Source organism: Carcharhinus amblyrhynchos, chromosome 13 (genome assembly GCF_965287045.1).
Source record: "Carcharhinus amblyrhynchos chromosome 13, sCarAmb.v2.hapA, whole genome shotgun sequence".
NCBI classification, from domain to species: domain Eukaryota; kingdom Metazoa; phylum Chordata; class Chondrichthyes; order Carcharhiniformes; family Carcharhinidae; genus Carcharhinus; species Carcharhinus amblyrhynchos.
In genome coordinates, this window is record NC_137336.1 from 70,437,116 (window position 1) to 70,455,486 (window position 18,371).

General features: G+C 44.1%; 1 protein-coding gene across 1 annotated transcript in view; it reads right to left on the minus strand.

The window, feature by feature from the left end:
* LOC145351569 (A-type potassium channel modulatory protein KCNIP1) overlaps positions 1-18,023 on the minus strand; it is a 374,530-nt gene extending 356,507 nt beyond the window's left edge. Inside the window, exon 1 of the mRNA XM_080201162.1 lies at positions 17,957-18,023. The gene's annotated coding sequence lies outside the window, so the exon portion shown is untranslated. The remainder of the gene's footprint in view (positions 1-17,956) is intronic.
* Positions 18,024-18,371: the final 348 nt, after the last annotated feature.

Genomic DNA, 18,371 nt, shown 5'->3' on the forward strand with positions numbered 1-18,371 from the left:
AAAGGGTTGCGAGGAGGGGTTGTCAGGATATTTGTGGGCTTCCTTTTATGCCTCTGCATGTTCCCAATGAAGTCTCTAAATGTGTTCAGTGCCTTTCTCCAGTTTGGTCAGTCACAGGCCAGAACCTCCTGACAGGAATGGTTGACTTCAACAGGGATGCTTTGAGAACACCTTCAAAATGTTTCCATTGCCTTTCTTGGAGTCTCCTGCCACAACCAAATTCCAAATAAAGCAATTGTTTTGAGACGCTGGTGTCAGGCATACAAATGACATGTCCTGCCCAGTGGAGCTGGTTTTGAATGATTCCATGCTGCATATTTTGGCTTGGGAGAAGACATTGCTGTTGGATCACCTTTCTTGCCATTGGATTTGTGGATCTTACAAAGGCACCATTAGTGGTGCATAGTGTCATACAGAACAGGAGAGGCTCTTCTCCAGTGCTTTGTAGTAGATTGTCCAACTCTCCAAAGCTGATAGAAGCACATGGATCACTGCTGCCCAGCTAGGCAGGACATCATTCAATCTCAGATCACCAATCCCCATTAAAAGAAAAAAGACTTGCATTTATGTAGAACTATTCATGATCTCAGAGTGTTCCACTGAGATTCATAACAATGAAGGCACCATAGCCACTGCTGCAATGTGGCAGCTTATTTGTGCACAGCAAGCTCAAACAAGTGGGTGGGGCAGCACAGTGGTTAGCACTGCTGTGTCACAGCGCCAGAGACCCGGGTTCAATTATGTCCTCAGGTCACTGTCTGTCTGGAGTTTGCACATTCTTCCCACATCTTTCCCAGGTGCTCTGGTTTCCTCCCACAATCCAAAGATGCACAGAATAGGTTTGGCCATGCCAAAATTAACCCTAGGGGATTAGCAGGGTAAATATGTGGGGTTATGGGAATAGGGCCTGACTGGGACTGTGGTCAGTGCAGACTCAATGGGCTGCATGTCCTCCTTCGACACTGTAAGGATTCTAAGATTCTATGAATCAGTAATGTAATTGTCTGATTTTGTAATGTTGATTGAAGGATAAGTATTCGTCATTGGGGAAAATGGTGTGAGGTGGACAATCAGCCATTATTTAATTGAACAGCAAGCAGAGCAGGCTCAATAAGCCAACTGGAGACACCTGTTTATATGTTCCATGGCCTGCAGTGGTAATACAAAATAAAGCTGCCTCCACACTGTCCCCATCAAACACTCCCAGGGCAGGTACAGCACAGGGTTAGATACAGAGTAAAGCTCCCTCTACACTGTCCCCATCAAACACTCCCAGGACAGGTACAGCACGGGGTTAGATACGGAGTAAAGCTCCCTCTACACTGTCCCCATCAAACACTCCCAGGACAGGTACAGCACGGGGTTAGATACGGAGTAAAGCTCCCTCTACACTGTCCCCATCAAACACTCCCAGGACAGGTGCAGCACGGGGTTAGATACGGAGTAAAGCTCCCACTACACTGTCCCCATCAAACACTCCCAGGACAGGTACAGCACGGGGTTAGACACAGAGTGAATCTCCCTTTACACTGTCCCCATCAAACACTCCCAGGACAGGTACAGCACAGGGTTAGATACAGAGTAAATCTCCCTCTACACTGCCCCCATCAAACACTCCCAGGACAGGTACAGCATGGGGTTAGATACAGAGTAAAGCTCCCTCTACACTGTCCCCATCAAAACAATCACCAGGCAAGACTGTTCCCTGCCTGTTGGCGAACACTTCAGTGGTCATGGGCATTCAGCCTCTGACCTTCGGGTAAGCATTCTCCAAGGCGGCCTTCACGACACAAGACAGCGCAGAGTCGCTGAACAGAGACTGATAGCCAAGTTCCGCGCACATGAGGACGGTCTCAACAGGGATCTTGGGTTCATGTTGCACTATCTGTAACCCCCGTGACTTGCCTGGGTTTGCAAACCCTCACTTACTGTGCTGTCTGGAGACAATACACATCTCTGTAACCTGTGATCAGTGCTCCTTCCACTCACATTGTCAGCCACTTCAGGTCTTGAACAGCAGGTTAGGTGTAAGGATTCGCATTGTAATCAGTAATCTCTAAACTGTCTGTGCTTTATATGCTCTGTCTGAGGCCAGAACTCTCCATTCACCTGACGAAGAGGGAAACCTCGAAAGCTTGTGAGTCTATTATCAAATAAATTGGTTGGACTAAAACCTGGTGTTGTCAGACTTTTTACTGTGTTTACCCCATCAAAACTCCCAGGACAGGTACAGCACAGGGTTAGATACAGAGTAAAGCTCCCTCTACACTGTCCCCATCAAACACTCTCAGGACAGGTACAGCACGGGGTTAGATACAGAGTAAAGCTCCCTCTACACTGTCCCAGACCATGTATTCTTTTCAGAAGCCCAATTAATCATACACTGTCTTTTCAGAAGTACAGTGGGTCAGAGAAGCACACAATCTGATCAGAGGTATACATGGAATCATTTACATCACAGATAAACTAAAACTGACTGAAAGCGCTTCTTATATGATAAATTAACTTAAAGTGAAATGAAAACTTTTACTCCCAAATATAGCTGCCATTTTTCACAGAGGATGGGACTGCATTGAGTTTAATGGCCAGAATTTTCACAGTAACTTCATTGCAGTGTAATGTAAGCCTACTTGTGACTAATAAATAAATAGAATATTTAATTTAGTGATGTCAAATGTCATGGATTAAGAGCTAAATATTGCCCAGGACATCAGGAAGAACTCCTCAGTTCTTCTCCAAACAATGCCTTGGGATAGGTCCCAGTCACCTGAGGAGACACACAGCAGCCTCAACTATTATCATTTTAAAAAGATAGCTTCTTTTAAAGTTCATCTTTTGAAACCACCCTGGACTGTACAGATCTCTCCTGGTATGAATGGTTGCTCTCTTAGGAACTGTTGCTAGGAGGGCTGAGAGAAAAATACCTCACACTCACACTGAAATAGTCCAAAGACCTGAACCATACTTAGACTTGGATTGACATGCAACATTCACACCACTCAAGTGCCAGGCATTTCGAACAAGAGAGAATCTACACTTGTCCCCATCACACTCAGTGGCATTACCATCACTAAATCCCCCACGATCAACATCCTGGGAGTAACCAATGACCAAAAACAGAATTGTGACTTGCCATGTAAATACCGTGGCAACAGAGCAGGTCAAAGGCTAAGAATCCTGCAGCACGTAATTCACTTCCTGAATCCCCAAAGCCAGTCTATAATCAACATGGGAGGAGTGTGGTGGAAACCGTCCACCTGCCTGGATAAGTGCGGCTCCAACAGCATTCAAGAAGCTTGACACCATCCAAGACAAAGCTGCTAGAGGCAGAGAGGTGAGAGTCTATTAAAGGGTAGATGGGATACGAAATTCCATTTGAGAGGTGAGAGAGATGAGTTATAGAAGGATATGGGCCAAACATGGGCAAATGGGACTAGCTTAGTGGTTAAAAAAAAGATGGCATGGACAAGTTGGGCCAAAGGTTCTGTTTCTGTGCTATAAACTTCCATGACTCAGTGTATGACTGTGGTAAAGGATGCCATTCGAGTGAAGAGGAATATGGTTGAATGTGGAATAGGAGACAGTGCAGTCAGGTGTATAGATACTGTTCTCTGCAGCTATGATTGGGAGTTCCTAATATTGTGTTGCCTGCCCGATGTTGTTGAGATGGTGACTACTCTGATCAGATCGTTGCCTGCTGTCTATTATCCAAACTGACAAATGGGCCAAGGCCATGCACTCAGTCCTGAGAAGTGCCCAATCTACCTCAGACTACCCTGGATGTGCAAGGTGTCTCAAATTAGAGCGAGTTTCCCAATAACAGGATGCTGCCGTCAACCCAAAAAGACATTCAAGCTATCACACAAATGAGTAATGTGTTATCAATTTCAGTGCCAGTGTGATGCCAGAAATATAGGTCGTACATCCTAAGCATTGGCAGATCATCTCAAACAGCTCGTCCATATAGGTAAAGTACACACTGTAACCAACCAGCCCACGTTTGTAAAACTCAAAGCACAATGTCTGAAATGAGATGTAATTTTTTTAATCGGACAACATTTGCTAAGTAATCTTGTGTGCTAAAAATTAAACTGACAACCAATTTAAGATTGTCAGGCAGGCTCACAGTGTAGCGCACTTACATGTGCTAGAAGCTGCATATATTAATACACAGTGCCTTGTACTTTGCAGACACAAAGAATGTGTGCACACATGGTGCCTATTTCAATTGAATAACTTTCTCAGGTTGGTTCCCCAGGGAAATGCTTTGACCAGAGCCAGCCTGCCTAATTTGCATTTAAACAAAGCTAGTCAGTTAATTGTCAGTCATCAGTTAAATGGTGCATTCTCCATCACCTTCATCAGAATCCACTTGCCAACCAATCAGCACTGTTTTTTCAAAAAGTATGAACTGTTGTTCCCTTTACATTTGATATTCTTGCAATAATCCTGATGAGGATACAATGATAATTTTAACATGTCTTTTTTCAGCAATACTCAAGTGAGATTTTATTTCAACTTCCATAATTCCATGATTGGAAGTTGCCAAATGATGCACCACTTTTTCAAAAAGGAGAGAAAGAGAAAACTGAATTATAGTTCTGTTAGTCTAACATCAGTTGAGAAAATGCTGGAGCTATTCATAGAATAGAATAGAATCCCTATAGTAGAGGAGGAGGCCATTGGCCCATCGATCCTGCACCGACAACAGTCCCTTCCAGGCCCTTTCCCCATAACTCCACGTTTTGCACACTGCCAGTCCCCTCAACACAAAAGGTCAATTTAGCATGGCCAATCCACCTAACCTGCAGATCTTTGGATTGTGGGAGGAAACTGGATTACCCAGAGGAAACCCACGCAGACATGGGGAGAATGTGCAAACTCCACACAGACAGTGACCCAAGGCTGGAATTGAACTCAGATCCCTGGTGCCTTGCAGCCGGAGCTTAAAATAATGAGAGGCAATCACATTGAAACATTCATGATGCGGTGGGGGTTTTATAGAGTAGGTACAGAAGGGTCCTTAAAGGTGGCAGCACAGGTGAAGGTGGCATTTGGCAATAAAGAAGAAGGCAATTCTTTATTGGATGGGGCATAGAGTATAAAAGTTGACATATAATGTTGCAGTTATATAGAACGTTGGTTAGGCCACATTTGGAATGCTGCATCCAGTTCTGGTTGCCACACTACTTTGGAGAGAGTGCAGAAAAGGTTTAGCAGGAGGTTGCCTGGTATGGAGGGTATTAGCTATGAGGTGAGATTGAGTAAATTAGTTGTTCTCCTTGGAAAGACGGAGGCTGAGGGACGACCTGATAGAAGTTTATAAAATTATGGAGGTGAACAGTCGGAAGCATTTTCCCAGGTCAGAAATGAAAACACAAGCGGTCACAAGTTCAAAGTAAGGGGAGGCAAGGTTCAATACAGATATGCGGGGGACGAATTTTACACAGAGGGTAGTGGGGACCTGGAATGCACTACCCAAGCAAGGTGGTTGAGGCAGACATGTTAGGATCATTTAAGACCTATCTAGATAGCCACATGAACAGACTGGGGATAAAGGGATACAAACAGATGGTCTAGTTAGGAATATATGATCGGTGCAGGCTTGGAGAGCTGAAGGGCCTGTCCCTGTGCTGTATTGTTCTTTGTTTCTTTGTTCACCTTTGCAGACTGTGCAAATTCCTTTATTGATTATACTGACAGCTTCACAGAACATGCAGTAACCAATATTGACTAAAATGCGACTAACAGTAATCTCTTATAATTACAGTGGATAAAACACATTTAATTATTACCGCATAACTCCATGGTGAATTTAATCAGTTTTTTATTCAATCGTGAGATGTGGACATCACTGGTGAGCCAGCATTTATTGCCCATCCCTAATCACCCTTGAACTGAGTGACTTACTTGGCCATTTCAGAGGGCAGTTAAGAGTCATCAACTGTGATGTGAGTCTGGGGTCACGTGTAGGCCAGGCCAGGTAAAAGTAGCAGATTTTCTTCCCTAAAGGACATTCGTGAACCAGGTGTTTTTTTTCGCAACAACAACAATGGTTTCATGGTCATCATTTGACTTTGAATTGCAGATTTTTATTGAATTCAAATTTTACCATCTGCTGTGGTGAGATTCAAACACGGATTCCCAGAACATTTTGTCTATTACAGAACATCCCTCGTTGCCATCATTAAATAATCAGTTAATAATGCTTAGATCCACTGACTGGACAGTTATACATACATTTCAGGAAAGTGAATTTCAACATAGTAGAGGAGAATTTACACTTACTCATGAAAAATCAGAGATTTTCATTGAGAGACTGTCAATGGCTTCAGTGGGCATATTTTGAAAGGACAGTCTGCGAACGGTGAGGCTGACTGTCTCCTTTCTCGATTTGGTGCCACTTTGACAGGCTCAGTGAGAGAAACATCTAAAACATGGAAAATAGTGGCCATTCAGCCCTTTTGAGCCTGCACCACCATTCAATATGACCATGGCAGATCATGTACTTTCAGTATCCCACTCCTGCGTTCCCTCCAAATCCCTTGATCCCTTTAGCCACAAGGGCCACGTCCAGCTCCTGTTTAAAGTTATCTAAGAAATTGGCCCCAACAGTTTTCTGTGGTATAGAATTCCACAGGTTCACAACTCTGAGTGAAGAAGTTCTTCCTCATCTCAGTCCTGAATGGTTTACCCCTTATTCTTAGACCGTGACCCCTAGTTCTGGACTTCCCCAACATCTGGAACATTCTTCCAGCGTCTAGCCTATCTAGTCTCATCAGGATTTTATATGTTTTCATGAGATCTCCTCTCATTCTTTTAAATTCCAGTGAGTATAAGCTTTGTTAATCCACGTCAGGCTTGTCATTCTGTGAGTCAGTCTGGTGAACCTACACTAGACTCCCTCAATAGCAGGAACATTCTTCCTCAGACTCAGAGACCAAACCTGCACACAATAGTCAAGGTGAGACCTCACCAAGGCCCTATATAACCGCAGGAAGACCTCCTTACTTCTGTACTCAAATACTCTTGCTATGAAAGTCACGTGCCATTGGCTTTCCTCACCGCCTGCTGTACCTGCATCCAATGCTCAGCAACTGTCCCACCATGACACCCAGGTCACGTTTGCACTTCCCCTTTTTCTAAACTGTCACCATTCAGATAATAATGGTGACAGGTTGGCAAGTCATTGAAACCACTGCCTGTTCTAACTATCCCAGTGTTTCTGTAATGTCTTAACTATGTTAGTAGGGACAGTGGGTTTTACACAGAAAGAAAATTCTCAGTTTGCACAAGTAGATTCAAACTAAACAGATTTTATTGAAAGAGAGATACTCTGCTCTTCACAAAATACAAAACTGAGGTAAAACAGCAGTGTGTAATACTCTAATGACATCACCATCAAATCATTTGATCAGCTCTTGAAACAACCTGCAACCCTGTTAAATATATACCATTTTCCCAATTTTAGGAATTGGGATATTAATTTTCCCACATTTATTTATTTGGATAACTGATATCAATTTTTCCTGCCAGAATGTTTGTTTTTAAAACTATAGGGTTTCTTCATTGTTAGCAGCAGAGATCTAGCCAAGTAGGACTGACCTGGTAGACCACTCCATTCATAATTCTCCAGTGGCTTGGTCAGTTTACTATAAGTTACTGGCTAAGAATGGTGATCCTGCTCTGAATAGTCGAGCACTGAATTTGCACATCTTGATTAACTCTCAAAGCACTGCTTCCATCATTGCAAATGATAGTTTTACACCCTCATGTTTTAAGAACCGAAGTATCTACTTGTAAGTGTAATCAATGCCTGAGATTTAAAATCAAGAACAAAGATTAAACAAAATCCAAGTTGTTGAAATTTGTTGCATTATCAACTTGTATGGATTGCATAAAAAATTGTGGGCAGGAGCAACTTATGGGTGGAAGTCATGTGATCAGATGTCATATTATTGATATCATGTGATTGTTGTGGTACACCTTTAAGTGGGTGCAGTTATATTTTCTGCATAATAGATCATGTGATTCAGCATTAGTCACAGTTTCATCTCAAGGAATCTATTGACTCAGACGTGTACAATACCCTAACTGTATAATACTGCTACCAAGCTTCTCAAATCCTTAATAAGTGAACCAAGGTTATTTTGTGCTAACGAATCTTTTATGCATAGTTGATGCTTTGATGTTTATCTAATATGTAAACACAAAGAGAAGAAAAACTCAACAATGTTCAGACCCCCAGGAATACACAAATCCAGAGTCTGCAACACATCTGATATTGCAGCACTCCCTGGCCTGAACTGTCAGCTGAGATCATTCAGCTCAAATCATGGATTGGGATTTGAACCCACAAGCGTGGGCCCTGTCTTTGTAAAACCAGGCACAATCCCAACTTTATTCAGTGACAAATTCACAGTCAACAAACTAGAAGCTGCTGAGAAAGAGTATCACTGGTTCCACACAAATCCACACAATTATTTCACACTCCTGGTGTATATTTCAAGCAGTGAATGCTCAGCAGCAAATTCAGAGCTTCAGAGAAAATCATCCTTTTGGTATAACATCAAGCAATTACTGATGGGAAACAAGACCATTCGGTAACTCAATGAAAATAACATAGTCAGTATTTAACTTCACAACATATGCTTTGGCTGTCACTTTATAAGATAGCAGTATGAGGAATTCACCCAAGAGTTTAACTCATAGAATCATGAAGCACAGAAGAGGCCCTCGACTTTTCAAGTCTGATCTCCCACCTAATCCTATTTACCAGCTCTTGTCCCACAACGTCTTGTCCCTCGAATGTTATGATGTGCCAAGTGCTCATCCAGGTATTTTTTAAAGGATGTGAGGGAACTCGCCCCTACTGTCCTCCCAGGCAGCGCATTCCAGACCTTCACCAGCCTCTGGGTAAAATGGTTTTTCTTCACATGCCACCTAAACCCCCTCTGCCCTTCACCTTGAACCTATGTTCCATCGTGACTGACCCTTCTACTAAGTGGAACAGCTGCTCGTTCTCCACTCTGTCCATGCTCCTCATGATCTTGTACACCTTGATCAGGTTGCCCCTCGGTCTTCTCTGCTCCAACAAAAACAATCCAAGCCTACCCAACCTCTCTTCATAAATTAAATGTTCCATCCCAGGCAGCATCCTGGTGAATCTCCTGTGCACGCTCTCCAGTACAATCACTTTCTTCCTATAATGCAGCCTCACCAATATTCTATACAACTCCAACTTCCCTGCTTTTGTAATCTATGCCTCAACTGATAAAGGCAAATGTTCTGTATATCTTTTTCACCACCCTACTAATATGCCCTTCTGCCTTCAGAGCTCTTGGAAAAACAGACCAAGGGCAAAGAACAAAGAAAAATACAGCACAGGAACAGGCCCTTCGGCCCTCCAAGCCTGTGCCGATCATGATGCCCTAACTAAACTAAAAAAAAGTCTGCTCTTACTTGGTCCGTATCCCTGTATTCTCTCATCCAGCTGCCTCTTACATGTTGCTAATGAGTCTGCTCCCACCACCTCCTCTGGCAGCATGTTATGGCACCACCCCCATGTGAAAAACCTCCCTCGCACATCTCTCTGAAACTTTCCCCCTCTCACCTTGAACCTGTGCCCCCTTATAATTGACACCTCCACCCTGGGAAAAAGCCTGTGATTATTCACTCTTTCTATGCCTCTCATAATTTTATAGACCTCCAATAGGTCTCCCCTCAGCCTCTGTCGTTCCAGTGAAAGCAATCCTAGTTTATTCAATCTCTCTTCATAGTCAACACTCTTGAGACCAGGCAACATTCTTAAATCATAGAATCCCTACAGCACAGAAGAGGACCATTCGGCCTATTGAGTCTGCACCGACCACAATCCTACCCAGGCCCTATCCCCACAACCTCATGCATTTACCCCTGGCTAGTCTCCCTGACACTAAGGGGCAATTTACATGGCCAATTCACCTAACCCACACATCTTTGGACTGTGGGAGGAAATTGAAGCACCTGGAAGAAACCCATGCAGACATGGGGAGAATGTGCAAACTCCACGCAGACAGTGACCCACAACAGGAATTGAACCTGGGTCCTTGGCACTGTGAGGCAGCACAGGAAGTGGAAATGTTGTGAGTCCGAACTGATATCAGTGTTTGCATTGTGACTGGTGCTGCTGTATAGGGCATTGGTGAGGCCGCAGCTGGAGTACTGTGTGCAGTTTTGGGCGCCGCACCTGCGCAAGGATATTTTGGCCTTGGAGGGAGTGCAGAGGAGGTTTACTAGGCTGATACCGGAGTTGAGGGGGTTGAGCTATGAGGAGAGGCTGAATAAACTAGGCTTGTACTCGTTAGAGTTTAGAAGAATGAGGGGAGATCTCATTGAGACGTATAAGATGATGAATGGGATGGATAGGATAGAGGTGGAAAGACTCTTCCCGCTCAAAAAAGACAGTAGGACTAGGGGGCACAGCCTCAAGATAAAGGGGGGGCGGTTCAGAACGGAGTTGAGGAGGAACTTCTTCACTCAAAGGGTGGTGAATCTCTGGAATTCTCTGCCCGTTGAAGTGGTGGAGGCTGCCTCGCTAAATATTTTTAAGAAGCGGGTTGATGGGTTTTTGATAAGAGAGGGGATTAAGGGTTATGGGGAGAGGGCGGGAAAGTGGAACTGAGCCACGACAGATCAGCCACGACAGATCAGCCATGATCTTATTGAATGGCGGGGCAGGCTCGAAGGGCCAGATGGCCTACTCCTGCTCCTATTTCTTATGTTCTTATGTTCTTATGTTCTTATGTATAAATACCCACTTGTATTTGTGTTCAGTGAGAAGCTGGTAAGCCACTGTTAGGGCCAGGTTTTTCCCAAAAGCTTTTGAAATAGAACTTACTGTACTTTGACTCACTAACAGTCTCAGAGGTGTCTTTTACGTACAACAATAGCATATGGAATACTTGCCTTCATCGACCGGGCCATTGAGTACAAGAGTTGGCAAATCATGTTGCAACAATTAGGTTGCATTTGGAATATTGTGTGCATTTCTGTTCACCACACTAACAGAAGGATGTAGAAGCTTTGGAGACAGTGCAAAGAAGGGGTGGCACGGTGGCACAGTGGTTAGCATTGCTGCCTCACAGTGCCAAGGACCCAGGTTCAATTCCTGTTGTGGGTCACTGTCTGCATGGAGTTTGCACATTCTCCCCATGTCTGCATGGGTTTCTTCCAGGTGCTTCAATTTCCTCCCACAGTCCAAAGATGTGTGGGTTAGGTGAATTGGCCATGTAAATTGCCCCTTAGTGTCAGGGAGACTAGCCAGGGGTAAATGCATGAGGTTGTGGGGATAGGGCCTGGGTAGGATTGTGGTCGGTGCAGACTCAATAGGCCGAATGGTCCTCTTCTGTGCTGTAGGGATTCTATGATTTAAGAATGTTGCCTGGTCTCAAGAGTGTTGACTATGAAGAGAGATTGAATAAACTAGGATTGCTTTCACTGGAACGACCGAGGCTGAGGGGAGACCTATTGGAGGTCTATAAAATTATGAGAGGCATAGAAAGAGTGAATAATCACAGGCTTTTTCCCAGGGTGGAGGTGTCAATTATAAGGGGGCACAGGTTCAAGGTGAGAGGGGGAAAGTTTCAGAGAGATGTGCGAGGGAGGTTTTTCACATGGGGGTGGTGCCATAACATGCTGCCAGAGGAGGTGGTGGGAGCAGCCCCCGGCTTCAACCAGGACTCACATCCTATCTGGCAGCTTCAATCACGATGCAGGTATCGGCACCGTCACAATTCACAGCCTCTCCAGCAGCTTCAGCAGCTTCTTCGTTGAAGTTACTCGGGCGGTCGCGGCTGTCCCAGCAGGACTCCTCCTGAGAAAAAGGCAGTATCGCAATCTCCCAGCTGCAGCTATTTAACCATGTTCAGTTAGCACAAACAGGTAAGGTTTGAAATTCTGCAAAATAACATTCACGTTTGACTATCTGTCTTTATGGAAATGAAAGTTACAGAATGAAAGACATGAACAAGTGAGGAAAACATGAATAAATAATTTATATTGATGCCAGGAGCAGTATAACCTTGAGGAGATCAGCCATGAGGAAGGGTTATGTTTGTGATATATGCTAGATACAAAATTCATTAAATTCATTAACCCTTTCCCTACTTCACTATCTTAATCAACTTGGCCACCTGCTTTGCCACTTTTAGGGAACTGTGGGCCTGCACACCCAGATCCCTCTGTATGTTGATGTTCCTAATGTTCTGCCATTTACAGTATAATTCACATCTAGATTTGGTCCTCCGGAATGCATCATCTTGCATTTGTCTTGGATTAAAATTCATCTTCCATTTCGTCCCTTTGTTCCACAGAACTTCCTCGTATCATGTCATTCAATGAATACTTCCTTGTCAAATTACTCCTTCCACCTCACTTCTCAGGGTTAAATTGTTCATCTTATAAAAATTAAACAAGATAGTACTTGTGATAAATTCGGACAGCAGGAAGCTAGATCAATATATTTAACAAGAGTATGCAAAGAATTCAAAAATTGCATTTTTCAAAATATAAAACTTTCCACATCCCATACCTCCTGATATTAGACAACAATTTATCATTGTTTCTAATGAAGATTTGTCAAAAGCAATACAAATCTCATATTAAACAATGAGTGTCTCTCACCCCCTTACCTATGTTAGCTCCAGTTAGATTCTGTCTCAATTCCTCTCAAGAAGAGTTGGTGCAGTCAAGATGGGCTGATTGGCCTCCTTTCTGGACTGTAGGGATTCTATGAACCCAATCATTCCATCTCATATTCCACGTCATTTGCTTTTTCTGTCTACCCTACTCTCTCAACCCAAACAACGCTGCAAAACAGGATGATTATATTTTTAAGAAAATCTACATCTAACCCAAACTATTTCACAAAATATTTACAGTTCCAGCAGTGAGCCGTCTCAAAAACAAAGAAAATTACAGCATAGGAACAGGCCCTTTGGCCCGCTAAGCTTTCACCACCATGTCGCCCCATTGAACTAAAACCCCCTATCCTTCCGGGGACCATATCACTTCATTCCCATCCTATTCATGTGTTTGTCAAGATGCCTCTTAAAAGTCACTATCATATCGTTTTCTACAGAAAAGACTGCCAGCCCACTCAAATCTTGAGTTCCAATACCTTATTTCTGAATTACTTTTTGTGCCTTTTCCAGTGTTCTTACATAATATGAAGACCCAAACCATGCACAATTCACTGAGTGTGCTCTAACCCAGAACTAGAATTGTGCACAATTCACCAAGCGTACTCTAAACCAGAACCAGGCTGAAGAGTTTTAGTTATGTAAAGAGATTGGATAGACTGAGGTTGTTTTCCTTTGAGCAGGAGACTGAAGGGGACGTGATTGAGATGTATAAAATTATACGGGGCATAGAGTAGATAGTAAAGAACTTTTCCCCTTGGTGAAGGGATCAATAGGAGTCTGGGGTAAATTTTAGAGGGGATGTGAGGAAAATGTTTTTCAACCAAAGGGTGGTGGGATTCTGAAGCTAACTGCCTGAAAGGGTGATGAAGCAGGGAACTCTCATAACATTTCAATGTGCACCTGCAATGCCAAGGCACACAAGGCTCTGGACCAAGTGCTGAAAAATGAAATTAGAATTGTTGGATGTTTAGCCTTTGACTAGTGCAGACATGTTGGCCTGAAGGACCTTTTTCTGTGCTGCAGATGTCTATGACTCTCTGTCATTCAACCAGAACTGTGCACAGTTCACTGTGTGTGCTCCAACCAAGCTTCAGTACAAGTTTAACAAGATGATAGTGTTGTTGAATTTTGTCATTCCAGAAATGAACTCCAGTGTTTGTTTGCATTGTCTTTTGGCTTTGCTGCATCTGGTATGCTATATTTTATGATTTGTGAATATAAACTCCCACATCACTCTGCTCTCTATTACGACTCTTGTTTCTCAAGAAATCTCCTCATTCTACTTTCCAAACTTCACTGCCTCACACTTTGGCATATTCCAAGTAATTTTCCATTTACATGCTGTTATTATGATGGAGAAAATACCATAAATTTATCCACAGAAATAATGGACTTTGCAAGACCTGAGTTTTATATTTTGTATTGGACACAGGCCTTTAAGATGGCCAAGAAAGTACCCTTCACTACTGACGGGAATGACTGCAGGGTGTTTCTCCAAGGCAGTAGTTCCCAACTGGGACATGCCATGAGAAGGGTGCAGGTGTGCCACAGACGCCAGCACTCCCACACATGTGCCCTTGCATCAAGCCAGCTGATAAGCAGTTTCTCTCAGCAACTGTCTGTCTCCCATTATAGCTATCGCTTGAACGTAGATTTCACAATCCATTCTCTTCTCAAAAGCTGCTGGGTGCAAGCCCTCCCTCCCACACCAGTTAGTACAGCAGTAATCCTGACATGTTAGCATTTTTGCTACAAACACAAAATTTATGATTGAAAGCCAGGTAGAATGATCTTTCATTTCTCTGTACTTGCAACCGTACCAAATTCTCAGGAACTGTGGGGTTATGGGGAAAGGGCCTGTGTAAGATACCCAATCAGAGGTTGGTGCAGACTTAATGGGCTGAATGGCCTCCTTCTGCACTATAGAGATTCTATGTCTGTGAAATGTTTCTTTATTTCAATGTGTTGCAAGTGAAACATGTTTAAAAAAAAAGTGCCACTAATTGGTTAAGTTGTTTACTGTCAGGCAAACCAGTGACATAGAAACATAGAAGATAAGGGCAGGAGGAGGACATTTGGCCCTTTAGGCCTGCATCACCATTCATTACGATCATGGCTGATCATACAACTCAATAGCCTAATCCTACTTTCTCTCCATAACCTTGATCCCATTTGCCCCAAGTGCTATATCTAGCTGCTTCTTGAATACATTCAATGTTTTGGCATTGACTACTTCCTGTGGTAATGAATTACCACTCTTTGGTAAAAAAAAGTCTCCTCACCTCCATCCTAAATGGTCTACCCCAAATCCTAAATTGTGACCCCTGGTTCTGGACTCCCCACCGTCAGGAATATCCTCCCTGCATCTACCCTGTCTAGTCCTGTTAGAATTTTATAAGTCTCCATGAGATCCCCCCATTCATCGGAACTGCAGCAAAAATAATCCTAACCTAGTCAATTTCTCCTCATACATCAGTCCTGCCATTCTCAGCCTGGTAAATCTTCACTGTACTCCCTCGAGAGCAAGAACATCCTTCCGTAGAAAAGGAAACCAAAACTGCGCACAATGCTCTAGGTGTGGTCTCACCAAGGCCCTGTATAATTGCAACAACACATCCCTGCTCCTGTACTTGAAACCTCTTGCAATAAAGGTCAACATACCATTTGCCTTCATTACCACCTGCTGCATCTGCATGTTTACCTTCAGCGACTGGTGCACAAGGACACCCAGGTCTGGCTGCACATTTCCCTCTCCCAATTTACAGCCATTCAGGTAGTAATCTGCCTTCTTCTTTTTGCATCCAATGTGAATACTCTCACGTTTATCCAAATTATACTGCATCTGCCATTGATTTGCCCACTCACCCAACCTGTCCAGATCATGCTGAAGGATCTGTTCTCTGCATCCTCATCACAGTTCACCAACTTGGTATCATCTGCAAACTTTGAGATGTTACATGTTCCCTTATCCAAATCATTAATATATATTGCGAATAGCTGGGATCCCAGCACTGATCCCTATGGCACCCCACTCATTACCGCCTGCTAGTTTGAAATGGACCCATTAATTCCTGCTTTGTTTCCTCTCTGCCAACCAGTTTTCTATTCATCTCAATACACTTCCCCCAATCCCATGCGCTTTAATCTTGCACAGTGATGCAGTGGTTAGCACTGCTGCCTCACAGCATCAGGGTCCCGGATTCACTTCCGGCCTTGGGTCACTGTCTGTGTGGAGTTTGCCCATTCTCCCTACGTCTGTGTGGTTTTCTCCAGGTGCTCTGGTTTCCTCCCATAGTCCAAAGGTATGCAGGTTAGGTTGATAGGCCATGCTAAATTGACCCTAGTGTCAGGGGATTATCATAGCAAATGTGTGGGGTTATGGGAATAGGGCCTGGGTGGGATTGTGGTCAGAGCAGACTCGATGGACTGAATGGCCTCCTTCTGCACTGTAGGGATTCTATGATAATCTCTTATGCGGAACTTTGCCAAAAACTTTCTGAAAGTCCAAATATACCATATTGACTGGCTCCCTCTTATCAATGCTACTATTTACATCTTCAAAGAATTCCAACAGATTTATCAAGCATGATTTCCCCTTCATAAATCCATGCTGACTCTGTCTGATCCTGTCACTGCTTTCCAAATGCTCTGCATTTGTTGATAACGAACTCGCAAATTTTCCCCACTACCGATGTTAGGTTTACTAATCTATAATTCCAATGAATGAGTGAAAAATCAAGTGCGTCCATTGACTGTCCACTGAACTTGATATCTTATAGAACAGAATCATAGAATCCTACAGTGCAGGAGGCCACCATTTGGTCCATTGAGCCTGCACCGACAACAATCCCACCCAGACTCCATCCCCATAATCCCATGTATTTACCCTGCTAATCCCCGACACTAAGAGGCAATTTAACATGGCCAATCCACCTAGCCTGCACAGTTTTGGGCTGAGGGAGGAAACCAGAACAAGTGGAGGAAACCCATGCAGACACGGGGAGAATGCACAAACTCCATACAGACAGTCACCCAAGGGCGGCATTGAACCCAGGTCCTTGGAGCTGTGAGACAGCAGTGCTAACCACTGTGCATATTTCCTTTTTGGTGTTTTGAATGAGCTTTGCCTTCTGAAAAGCAATTCTGAGTGGGTATTATACACTGGTCATCTGGTCATGCAGTGAGGGGACGATGCAAACTCAATGCACAAGTTCCCCATGGGTTGATGATGCGGAATGAAGATGCAGATAACTGTTAGTGCTGAACAGAATGGTTAAAACAAGCAGGAATGTGGCGCTGATGTTGAGCTGCTCTGTGAACAGTGTAAAACTTAGGCAGGTTTGGGGACAGGAATATTGGTACAGCTCGCTGCTGCCATGCATCTTTGAGTTTGAAAAGATGAATTTAGGGAGGACGGGGTGGGGGTTGGTGGGGGAAGTGGAGTGGGAACGGGGCCGTGACAACACCACTGCCAAAAAAAACATTACTGGGAATAAAGTTTGTTTTCCCTTTGGAATTCACATCACGAACTGCTCCTAACAGGGCACAGTACACAACATCAGCTGAGTCCCACTGTTGTCACAAACCACAAGTTGGAAAGATGGCACAGGTCTCAGAAACCACCAACGAAATACAATCCAGGATCCGCGCTCCTGTCAGAGAGGACTGCCGGGAGAGTATGAAGTGGCCGCGAATATTTCAACAAGTTAGTCAGGTGAATGAACATCAATGACAATCCTCCTTCACCTTACAGAACGTGCAGTTCCACGGCATTATGACAGCTCGGTATCCCTTTTCTAACCGTCCTCTCATGTACATCATCAAGTCTAACCCAAACACCACACTCCGACTAACCCGCACACAAACTGCCAATCTTCTCTGCAGCAGCACGGAGCAGCTAAAACTCTGCAAGCTGCACTGATATTCATAACTTCAATACTTGTCCCAGTGGCTCAGGAAACTGCCTGAGTTAGTGTCTACACATTTCCCAGCAAATCTCATGGAGCCTGTCCACAGGCAGCATGCGGACACATCACTTCCAGTCTCTGCCAGCCTCCAGCTGCAGAAATTTATTATTAATACAAGTTCACAGGACCATGCAATGTAAAAAGCCAAGGCAGCAATTCACACGTCTCTTTCAAACACCTCCAACAGCGAGCAGGACGTACTCCCCCACCCACTGCTGAGATCATCTCACTGCCATCAGTAACATCACATCAGCAATGCTAACCAAGGTAAACCCACAGAGAGAGAAAAAATAAAACAGCTCTTACCTTTATGGAGGGAGCCAGTTATCAGCCTGACGAGAGACTGGATGAATTTAAGAATCTGATGCCTGCAGCAAGTACTCATTCTCAGCTCCAGCCGCTCAGCAAACTCTCCGGGAAAACTTGGCTGTATTTTCCTCTCCTGGCCGCTGCCCTGGCTGAGAAGAAAAAGGCTGTCTCCTGGGCTCTCAATGCTGCTGCGCCCTCCTCAGAGCTGTGTGTGTGTGTGTGTGTGAAACCCAGGATCTCCGGTACACACTGCAGCTCCTTGACTCCGGGATGTGACAAGCGCAGTTACTCAGCCTCTTCCCCAGAAACTGGGAGGAGAGATCACCCGGTCCTCAGCCCGCCTGGGAAGCTGCACCCCCTCAGCACTGACCTGGGAGGACAATGAGGGAGACAAGTCGAAACTGGAGTAAAT